General features: G+C 45.9%; 1 pseudogene; it reads left to right on the plus strand.

The window, feature by feature from the left end:
* The first annotated feature begins 1,903 nt into the window (after window positions 1–1,903).
* Window positions 1,904–2,949, plus strand: LOC108490820 (annotated as a pseudogene).
* The last annotated feature ends 7,507 nt before the right edge of the window (window positions 2,950–10,456 follow it).

The following is a 10,456-nucleotide window of genomic DNA, read 5'->3' on the forward strand; positions in this document are numbered from 1 at the left end:
GCAGACGAGGTTGGCTGCCCTGTTCTATCATGCTGCCTTATAACATTGAGTCAGTCTCTCACTGAACTTGGAGCTAGACTGGAGACCAGCAAGCCCCAGTGCTCCTCCTATCACCACCCCTCCATTTGCACTGGGGTGGCAGGTGTACATGTGGTCATGCCAGCTTTTATGTGGGTACTGAGGATTCAAACTCAGATCCTCATGCTTGCACTCACTGAGCCATCTCCCCAGCCCTTAGTAGTAGTAGCAGCAGCAATAGTAGCAGTAGTAGTAGTAGTAGTAGCAGTAGTAGTAGTAGCAGCAGCAATAGTAGCAGTAGTAGTAGCAGTAGTAGTAGTAGCAGCAGCAATAGTAGCAGTAGTAGTAGCAGTAGTAGTAGTAGCAGCAGCAATAGTAGCAGTAGTAGTAGCAGTAGTAGTAGTAGCAGCAGCAATAGTAGCAGTAGTAGTAGTAGTAGCAGTAGCAGTAGCAGTAGCAGTAGTAGTAGTACCTCCTTCTCCTTCTCTTCTTCTGACAAAGTCTCACTATGTAGCCCCTGGCTGACTTGAAACTCATGTAGATTAGGCTAACCTTGAACTCACAGAGATCCACCTGCCTCTGAGGACTCCAGAGTGCTGGGATTAAAGGTGTGCACCACCACACCCAGCTTATCCTTATCCAATACAGGGTCTCATGCAGCCCAGGTGGGTGTCAAACTCACTATGTAGCTGGGAGTGATCTTGAACTACTCATTCTCCTGCTCACCTCCCAAGGACTGAGATCTAGGTGTGCACCACCACACCCTCTTTACAACCCAGCTATCTTGACCCACTTTGGGGGGCACAGAGAATTACTTTCTATCTGATAACTATGTGAATATTCTAGTTTAGTTCTCAGAATTTAACCAAAAGTCATTGCCATGGCTATAGAGATAAGTGAGGGGTGGAGGAACCTAATGAAATAGACCTGCCGTGTTAACTCTGTCCTCACATTCTCACAAAGGTAGTATCCAGAGCCGGGCCACATCTTTAATCTCAGCACTGGGAGGCAGAGGTAGGTAGATCTCTGTGAGTTCAAGGCTACGCTGATCTACATAGTGAATTCCAGGCCAGCCCCACTACAGGGAGACCCTGTCTCAAAAAGACTAAAAAAAGAAGAAAGAAACGACAAGAAACAAAGGGAGTATCCAGACCCAAATATTTCACTGGAGAATTCTGCTCATATTTGAAGAACAATTAAGGGCCAAGCATGGTGGTGCACACCTATGGTCCCAGGGCTTGAGAGGCAGAAGGATCAAGAGTTTGAGGCCAGGAGGTGGAGGGATGGCTCCGCGGTTAAGATCGCTGGCTGCTCTTGCAGAGGACTTGGGTTTGGTTCCCAGCATCCACTGGCAACTTACAACCATCTGTAACTCCAGTTCCAGGGGATCCAACACCCTCCTCTGGCCTCTGCAGGCATTGCATGCACATAGTGTACCTATATACATGCAGGCAAAACACTCATACACATAAAGTTTAAAAAATTTTAGCCAGGTGTGGTGGTGCATGCTTTTAATCCTAGTACTGGGGAGGCAGAGGCAGGTGGATCTCTGAGATTGAGGCCAGTCTGGTCTACATAGTGAGTTCCAGGCCAGCGGGGGCTACACGGAGATCCTGTCTCAAAAAAGCAAAAAAGAGCAAGAGCAGCTACGGCGGCGGCGGCGGCGGCGGCTGTGGCAGCAGCGTATAAAGGGGCCGCGGCTGGGTGATGCGGTGACCGCTGCGGCAGGCCCAGAAGCGGAGTGGGCCTCGACCCTCGGCCCGTAGGATCCGCGCCCCGAACGCCCGGTCTTCCACCGACTTGCGACCGCAAAGGCGGCCTCAGGCTCCCTCCTCCCTCCCCAGTCCCCATCCCCTCCCCGGGGCTGCCGCCATCGTCTCCCACCATGGCTCTTAAGAGAATCCACAAGGAATTGAATGACCTGGCAAGAGATCCTCCAGCACAGTGTTCAGCAGTTCCTGAACTGCCAACTGACAGCCCCTATCAGGGTGGAGTATTTTTCTTGACAATTCATTTCCCAAGAGATACCCCTTCAAACCACCTAAGGTTGCATTTACAACAAGAATTTATCATCCAAATATTAACAGTAATGGCAGCATTTGCCTTGATGTTCTACGGTCACAGTGGTCTCCAGCACTATTTCAAAAGTACTTTTGTCCATCTGTTCTCTGTTGTGTGATCCCAATCCAGATGATCCTTTAGTGCCTGAGATTGCTCAGATCTACAAAACAGATAGAGAAAAGTATGACAGAATAGCTCGGGAATGGACTCAGAAGTATGTGATGTAATTAAAGAAATTATTGGATAAGCTCTACAAATGAAAATAGGGGAACTCTGAAAGAGAAAGTCCTTTTGATTTCCATTTGACTGCTTTCTGTGAGCCCACGCCTCATCTTCCCCTGTGCACATGTTTACCTGATACAGCAGAGCTGCTGTTGTACATACTTGGAACAACAAACTAGAAATACTGTACTTCTGTACCAACACTGCCTCCTAGCAGAGAAGTGTATGTGTGAGAAACCAGTTCTCCAGGCGTAACCTAGGTGTGAGACTAAAAGCTTTTCTTACTGACTTACTTGGATAATGGCAAGGCGTGAGGGGTGGGTGCACAGTGTGTGCTTGGATGGGGAAAAAGTTCCACTGACCTGTAGGAGATTGTTTTTAAGTGGAATCCATCTAAGCTCAAAACAGTTATAAAAAGCAAGGTGAAGAACATGAAGCTGTTTCTGTATTCATTTCACCCTGAAGGACCTACAACTTAGGTGAAAGTTGTGACCAACTAGATTAAACTTACCCACATCCAGTATTTTAAGGTCTAAGTTGAACTGGTCAACATTTAAATGGATTAGAGCTATTAGTACATAAAGTGTGAGGGCTTTGTACCCAATTCTTTTACATCTCCCTGCCCTTTCAACCTTCCTCCTTTTAGCCCCTCTCTCTCCATAATCTTTGATTTGTGTGTGGTTTCTCAATTAATACATAGCTAATAGCTCTTATTTTTCTTATGTTTTAACTGCTTTAGGTCTATTTGGATATAAGGGTGAAAATTCATTTGATGGAAATACTTGTGTATATATAAAGACCCAGTTGCTCCTCTGGAGCTTGTACATTCAAGAATGATTAATCTGTGTAATAAACTGATTACTACAGTCATTACATACTTTTAAAAAAGGCAAAAAAAAATAAAAAGGAAAAAATTCTTTTGATACAAAAACCAAAAAAGGTTTGCGATGTAGCTCTGGGGCAGCCTGCTTACCTAGTGTGCGCGAAACCCTGAATTACCACAGTACTGGGGGAAAAAGAGAAAAAAAAAGCTAAAGAGTTTGAGGAGGGCTTGGGCTAGTGAGGTCATCTCTTAAGAAACAACACAAAAAAGAAAAGAATTGGGAATATAGTGCAGTGGGTAGAGCATTTGCCTAGCATACACAAAGCCCTCCCTGGGTTGCATCCCTGGGACTGCATAAACTAGGCCTGGTGGTGCCTGTAGTCCTAGCACACGGGAGGTGGAGGAGTTCAAGATCATCAATAACAGGCTCAAGATCAGTCTAGACTACGTAATAAGAACATGTCTCAAATACAAAAAGCAGGCTGGGCGTGGTGGTGCAGGCTTTAGTCCCAGCACTTGGGAGGCAGAGAAAGGCAAATCTCTCAGTTCAATGCCACCCTGGTCTACATAGTGAGTTCCAGGCCAGCCAGGGCTACATAATAAGACCATGTCTCAATAAATAAATAAATAAATAAATAAATAAATAAATAATAAAGGAAGAGGGTCAAGGAGATGGCTCAGTGTGTAAAGGTACTTACCACCAAGCCTGATGACCAGAGTCTAATCACCAGGACCCACATTATGGAAGGAGAGAACTGACTCCCACAAGTCCTCCCTCTGACCTCCACACACATGCTGTGGCACATGTGCATGCCCACCCCTACCCAAAATAAATTTTTTATAAATTAGGAATAAAAGGGAGGGAGGAAGGAAAAAGAGTTCTCTATCTCCAAATATAGTCTATTCTAAGTACCAGAATTAGGCCTTCAGTGTAGGAATTGGGGTAGAAGGTGGACATGGTTAAGCCCATAACATATATAAAGCTCAGGGGGAAGTTTTTGTTCCATATCGAACAAAAACCTTCCAAATATAAGTGAGAGATTTCTTCACAGTTTTCCACTGCTTTCATCCCATCTTCGGCTGGTGAAATCAACAAAAGTCTCTGAGTTTTAAAAATACCTCAACAACCTTGACACTGAATAACGGGAAGAACGCTGTGTGCCAAGAGTTCTCAGATTCACCCAGCTTGATGGGATCCTGTTTTCTTAAAAGAAGCAGCCTCCTCTCAGCTCTTAGTCACAGCTGGCCTTCGAGAACATCTTTTCTAGCATCTGAACATTTCATAGAGGTGGGAGGGGGTGGCTTTTATATACACTAGGACATTTGGGGTGATCTGGCTGTGACAGCTTTTCTTTTCAGGAATGACTGAGCTAACTGAATTTTTAAAAAATCAGGAACAGATGAGCTTACACTATAATGACTTTTCTTTAGAAAAAAAAAAGTATTTTATTGTGTGTATGTGGTTTGTACGCGTGTGAGGGTGCAGTGCTCGTGGAGGCCAGAAGAGGGCACTGGATCACCTGAGGTACTTGTTACAGGCAGCTGTGAATCACTTGAAGTGGGTGGTGGGAACCTAACTTAGGTCGTCTAGGACAGTACATGGAGTTAATCCCTGAGCCATCTCTCTAACACCCACAATGACTTTTCTTTCTTCTTTTGTAAGAGTCATTTATTTTTTTTATTTTATTATTTTTATTTTATGTGTATTTGTGTATTGCCTGCATGTAGGTAAGTGCACCTGTGTTGTGCAATACCCGAGGAGGACAGAAGAGGCTGTCAGATCCCCTGGAACTGGAGTTATGGACAGTTGTTAGTTGTCATGTAGGTGCTGGCATTCCAACCAAGGTCTTCTGTAAGAACAGCCAGTGTTCTTAACCACTGAGCCATCTCTCCAGCCCCATGGGGCCTGTGATCTTATCTCAGTATTTAATGTGGGCTGCAGAGATGGCTCATTTTGTATAGTGCTTGCCACACAATCATGAGGACCTGAGTTTGGATCCCCAGCACCCATATAAAAAGCAAAGTGTAGTAGCACATACTTGTGATCCTAGTGCTGGGGAGGTTGAGCCAGGAGGATCCCTTTGACTCCCTGGCCAGCCAGCCTAGCTAATTGGTGAGCTCCAGGTTCACGGAAAGACCATGTTTCAAAAACAAGGTGTAGGGCCTGGTGGGCATGGGAGTTGACTTTAATCCCAACACTCAAGAGGTAGAGGCAAGTGGAGTTTTGTGAGTTTGAGGCCAGCCTGGTCTACATAGCAAGTTCAAGGCCAGCCAGAGCTGTATTAGAGCCTGTCTCAATCAGTCAGACAGTCAATCTGCTAACTCAATCAATCAATAACTTAATAAACCAATCAGATGAATGCAGAGACCCCTTGTCTCAATCAACCAACCAATAAACAAACCAATGCACCAATCAATTGATCAAACAATCAACTAATTAACCAACCAATCAAACATTCAATAAGCCAGTGCGATGGCCACAGAGACCATCTATCTCAACAAATCAATAAATCAACCTATCTATCTGTCATCTATCAATCTATCATTTACCTATCTACCAATCCATCAATCAATCAAGTGGATGCCCAGACCCTCCTTCCAGCCACTCTATCATCTATTTATCTTTCTGGCTCGCTATCGATCATCTATCATCTCCATCATCTATCTATATCTATCTATCATCTCTATCATCTATCAATCTATCATCTCTCATCTATCAATCTATCAATCCATCAATTATCAAGTGGATGCCCAGATCTCTTTCTCTCTCTCCTCTCTCCTCTCTCTCTCTCCCCCTCCCCCTCCCTTTCCCCTTCCCCCCTTCTCTCTCATCAATTCTTCTATCAATCAAGTGGATGCCCAGACCCTCTTTCCAGCCACCTGTCGCGCCCCGCCCCACCGCCAACTGCGCAAGCTCACTGGTCATAGTCCTCACGCCCGGCCTCCCTGGGGGAAAGCGGCTACTACGCAGACGCGAACGCCTTGCTCTTCTTTGTGGGACAACCTCAGGTCCTCCAGAACACCGAGCCCGCTTCCTAGAGCAGCCCCTCGCGAGGCCACACCCGGAAGTGCAGGTGTCTGCAGGGCCCGAGCTCCTTTTTCCGAACTGCAGCGGTCAATCCTTCATCCACCGGACCAACAGTCCTCAGGTGGCTGTGCTTTGACAGCAGACGAGCGAGGCACGGGGGATAAGATCCAGGATGCCTGGAGAGGGAACGGCCCTGGGCCTAGCCCTGCCCGCAGGGTGGTGGATGCAGGACCACCGGCTGACAGATACTTGGGAAAGGAAAGGAGGCTGTCATGAACTCATCCTCGGGTGCTGCGTACCTGGATGTGCCGAGATGAAACTGGAAAGGTAAGCAGGGAGACCCTGAAGGCATGAGACGTTCAAACACCATCCTGAGTGTCAGCCTTTTATTTTTTGGAGACATGATCTTGCTATGTAGCCCAGGCTAGGCTAGAACTCATGCTCCTCCTGCTTCAGCCTGTCAGGTGCTGGCGTCTTACAGGGTATGAGCTACTCTTGCGTCTGGCTCTCGACGGTATTTTAATCCGGACTTCAGAGCTCTGATTTTTACTATGAAATGCAGCTAATAACCAGGCTGGGTTGAGGAGGAACGGCCTGCAAGTTGATTGTTGGAAGTGTGTTGTAGGGCGGAAGCAGGGACTTCCTGATGTATATTTATTTATTCATTCCACTATGATGTAACTTCCATTCGTGCAAGAATTCTATTTAGTTTTACCTAGCACTGAGAAGGGTGCTTGGCATACACAAGGTGCTTAATAAGTATTGGGTGCATAGATTTACTCTTCTTTTGAGGCGGTCTAACCATGTATTCCTGACTGGCCTTGAATTCACAGCGATCTGCCTGCCTCTGCATCCTGAGTGCTGGGATTAAAGACTGTGCACTACCATGCCAGGCAGGCCTAGATTTTGAAAATTTTTTTTATCATTTTATTTATGCCTATGTGTATGTGCCTACCTTCGAGTTTTGTGCACCATGTGCATGCAAGTGCTCCTGGAGGCCAGAAGAGGGCATCATGCCCTAGAACTGGAGTTACAGGTGGTTGTGAGCTGCTTAATGTGGATGCTGGGAATGGAACTTGGGTCCTGTGCAAGAGCAGCAAGCCCTCTTAACTGCTGAGACATCTCTCCAGACCCTGGACTACGTTTTTTTAAATAGATGATTGACTGGAGTGTACTTAAGACTTGCATTGGTTTTTCCTCCTGCTTGGCCTCCGTGGGCATTGCATGCATGGGCACACTAACATACATGGAGGCAATATGCTCATGCACATAAAATAAAAATAATAAATAAAAAAATGTTTTTTAAAAACCTTGTTCAGGCTGGGCATGGTGGTGCACGCTTTTTATCCCAGCACTTGGGAGGCAGAGGCAGGCGGATCTTTGTGAGTTCAAGGCCAGCCTGGTCTACATAGAGAGTTCCAGGACAGCTGGTGCTACAAGGAGACCCTCTCTCAAAAAAAGACAAAAAAAAAAGTGTTTGCCAAGCACATGCTCAACCACACTCACACACACGTACATACACATACTATAGTAATAAATAAAATTTAAATTTAAAATTACATTTCTTAATTACTAATTTCTAATAGCCTTATTGCATTAAAAAATCTTTGATAATACTAGAAGCCATACAAACCTGTTCTCATCTCATTTTTGTGTTCGTGTGTAAAAGTAGGTGCACATGAAGGTCAGAGAGTACTTCAGGTACCCTCCACCAGACCCTGTTGCCACATGCAGCTGTCCTAGAACACCACATCCAGCTTTGGTTTGTTTGTTTTTTTTTAAACCTTTTTAAACATTTATTTATTTGGGGGAAGGGCACACAGGTGCACAGTGACAACCACAAAGACACGCACGTGTTTGAGTGCCTACAGGGGCCAGAAGAAAGCATTGGATCCCTTGGAACTAGAGTTCCATGTGCTTGTGAGCTTCCAGACACGAGTCCTGGGATCCAAAACTTTGGGTCCTCATGATTGAAAAAAAAAAAAAAAAAAAAAAAACTTTGTTCAGAAATGAAGGACTCCATCATTCCAGCCTGGCCTCAAATCACAGAGCTCTGCTTGCCTCTGCCTACGAAGTGCTGGAATTAAAGGCCTGTGCCACCGTGCCCGGCTGATTAAAAGCAACTTTAAAATAGAAAAGGAGGCTGCTTGTGCTGTTGCTTGGTTGATAAAGTGTTTGCCCAGCATGCACAAAACCCTGGGTTCGATCCCCAGCACACCTGTAATCTCAGCACATGAGAGGGGGAGGCTGGAAGATCAGGAGTTCATGGTCATCCTCAACTACATAAGTGAGTTTGAGACAAGCCTAGGTTGGACATTCTGTCTCAAAAGAAAAAAAGAGAAAAATCTGGGCCTGGAGAAATGGCTCAGTGGTTAAGAGCATTGGCTGCTCTTCCAGAGGACTCGAGTTAGTTCCCAGCACCCATGTCAGGTGGCTTGCAACTGCCTGTAACTCCCACACACATGGCATACAGATATACACATAAATAAAATTTAAAAAGAAAAAATTAAAACAAAGAAATAAAAACCTCATGCAGGGCAGGACTCTGGTTAAAATCTAAGGTACTAGGGCCTGTGAGATGGTTCAGCAGGTAAAGCACTTGCCACACAACCTTATGACCTGAGTTCAATCCCTAGAATCCACATAAAGGTAAAAGGAGAGAACCTCAAAGTTGTTCTCTGACCTCCACAAGTGAGCTGTGACACCCACGCACCCACAGGCACATTATATGTGCACATAATAATTGCTGGGGTGATTGCTCAGTGGTAGAGTGGCTGTCTAGCATGCATTGGGCCCTGGTTTCAATACCCAAAAAAACTGGGTATGGTGGCACATGCCTTTAATCCCAACATTTTGGCGGCAGAGGCGGGGGATCTCTGAGTTTGAGGCCAGCCATGTCTCAGGCCAGCCAGGACTATATAGTGAAACCATGTCTCAACACAAAACAAAAACAAACAAAAAAGTAAAATAATTAAATAGAAAATAATAAAATCCTGTCTTCTACTCCTAACTCTGACAATGGGCAGGTGACAGAACTTTATAGAACATCGGTTTCCTCATGGACCAAGGAAGCTCATGATGGCACTTTCCTAGGTATGATTTTTGGCTGTGTGTCATATGTGAGCATTCCGTTATAGGCAGAATAGGGTGCCTGCCCCCCACCATGGGTTTGATTGCCCACCCAGACCAGCTCTAAAGTGGCACACACTCAGGCCTGGCAGAGAAGGGAGTGTGCAGAGCACAGTGTGTGATATGAAATCTTAGTACTGATACCATCCTCACAGGGGACCTCATGCAGTCAGGGGTGCCCATATCTACTGCAAGGAGGAGCCAGTGAGCTGAGAACTTGTGGTTGAATGGGAACTCATCAGGCCAGTCAAGGCAAAAACTTGTTTATCAACCTGGTCTGCCCTCTCATGAATGAGTCTCTAAGTCTCCTTAGGGAGTGGGGGGATGTGGGTGTGTGTGTGGGGGTGTAGAACCTAAGCAGTTCCATAAGAAAGGTAAGTGCTCTACTGTGGAGCCAAGCCCCAGCCCCTCACTGGGGGATTCCAGGCAAATGCTTGGAGGCAGATGTTCTACTACTGAGCCACTCCCCGAGCCCCTCACTGGGGGATTCTAGGCAGGTGCTCTATCATTGGGCCATGTCCCCCGCCTCTCTCACTGGGGGATTCTAGGCAGATACTCCACCACTGAGTTGCATTGTCAGTCCTATTTTGAGACAGAGTCTTACTAAATTACCCAGGTTGGTTTTGCACTCACTCTGTGGCTTAGGCAGGCCTTGAGTTGGTGGTCATCCCACCTGCTCCTGTGTAGCTAAGATTTTAGGCCCACAAGCACTGGGCCCAGCATGCCCTTGTGCCAATCTTCCTAGAATGTTCCCCATTGATCTGTGTCACTCACTCTATGATGTCCTTCATGGCAGGACTCCCCTCAGTGTGCTGCCCTCTGAGACAGCTTCACTGAACTCCTGCAGCACCCTCCTCTTCCTGGGGCCTTTCCTATTTCCTTTCATTGCCCTTTCAACTCCCAACATTACTGCATGCAGCAGTTTTGGGGTAGTTTGGTACTGTTTTAATTTTTTTGAATATGTATATTAAATATTTTATTATTTTTATTTTATATGTATGAGTGTATTACCTGCATGTTTGTAAGTGTATCCACTTCGTGCACTGCCCTCAAGATCAGAAGAGGGGGTCAGATTCCCTGGAACTGGAGTTATGGACGATTGTTAGCTGCCATGTGGGTTCTGGGAATCAAACCCAGGTCCTCTGTAAGAGCAGCCAGTGTTCTTAACTGATGAG

This window comes from Nannospalax galili, unplaced genomic scaffold, assembly GCF_000622305.1.
Source record: "Nannospalax galili isolate Female #2095 unplaced genomic scaffold, S.galili_v1.0 scaffold675, whole genome shotgun sequence".
Lineage (NCBI taxonomy): Eukaryota > Metazoa > Chordata > Mammalia > Rodentia > Spalacidae > Nannospalax > Nannospalax galili.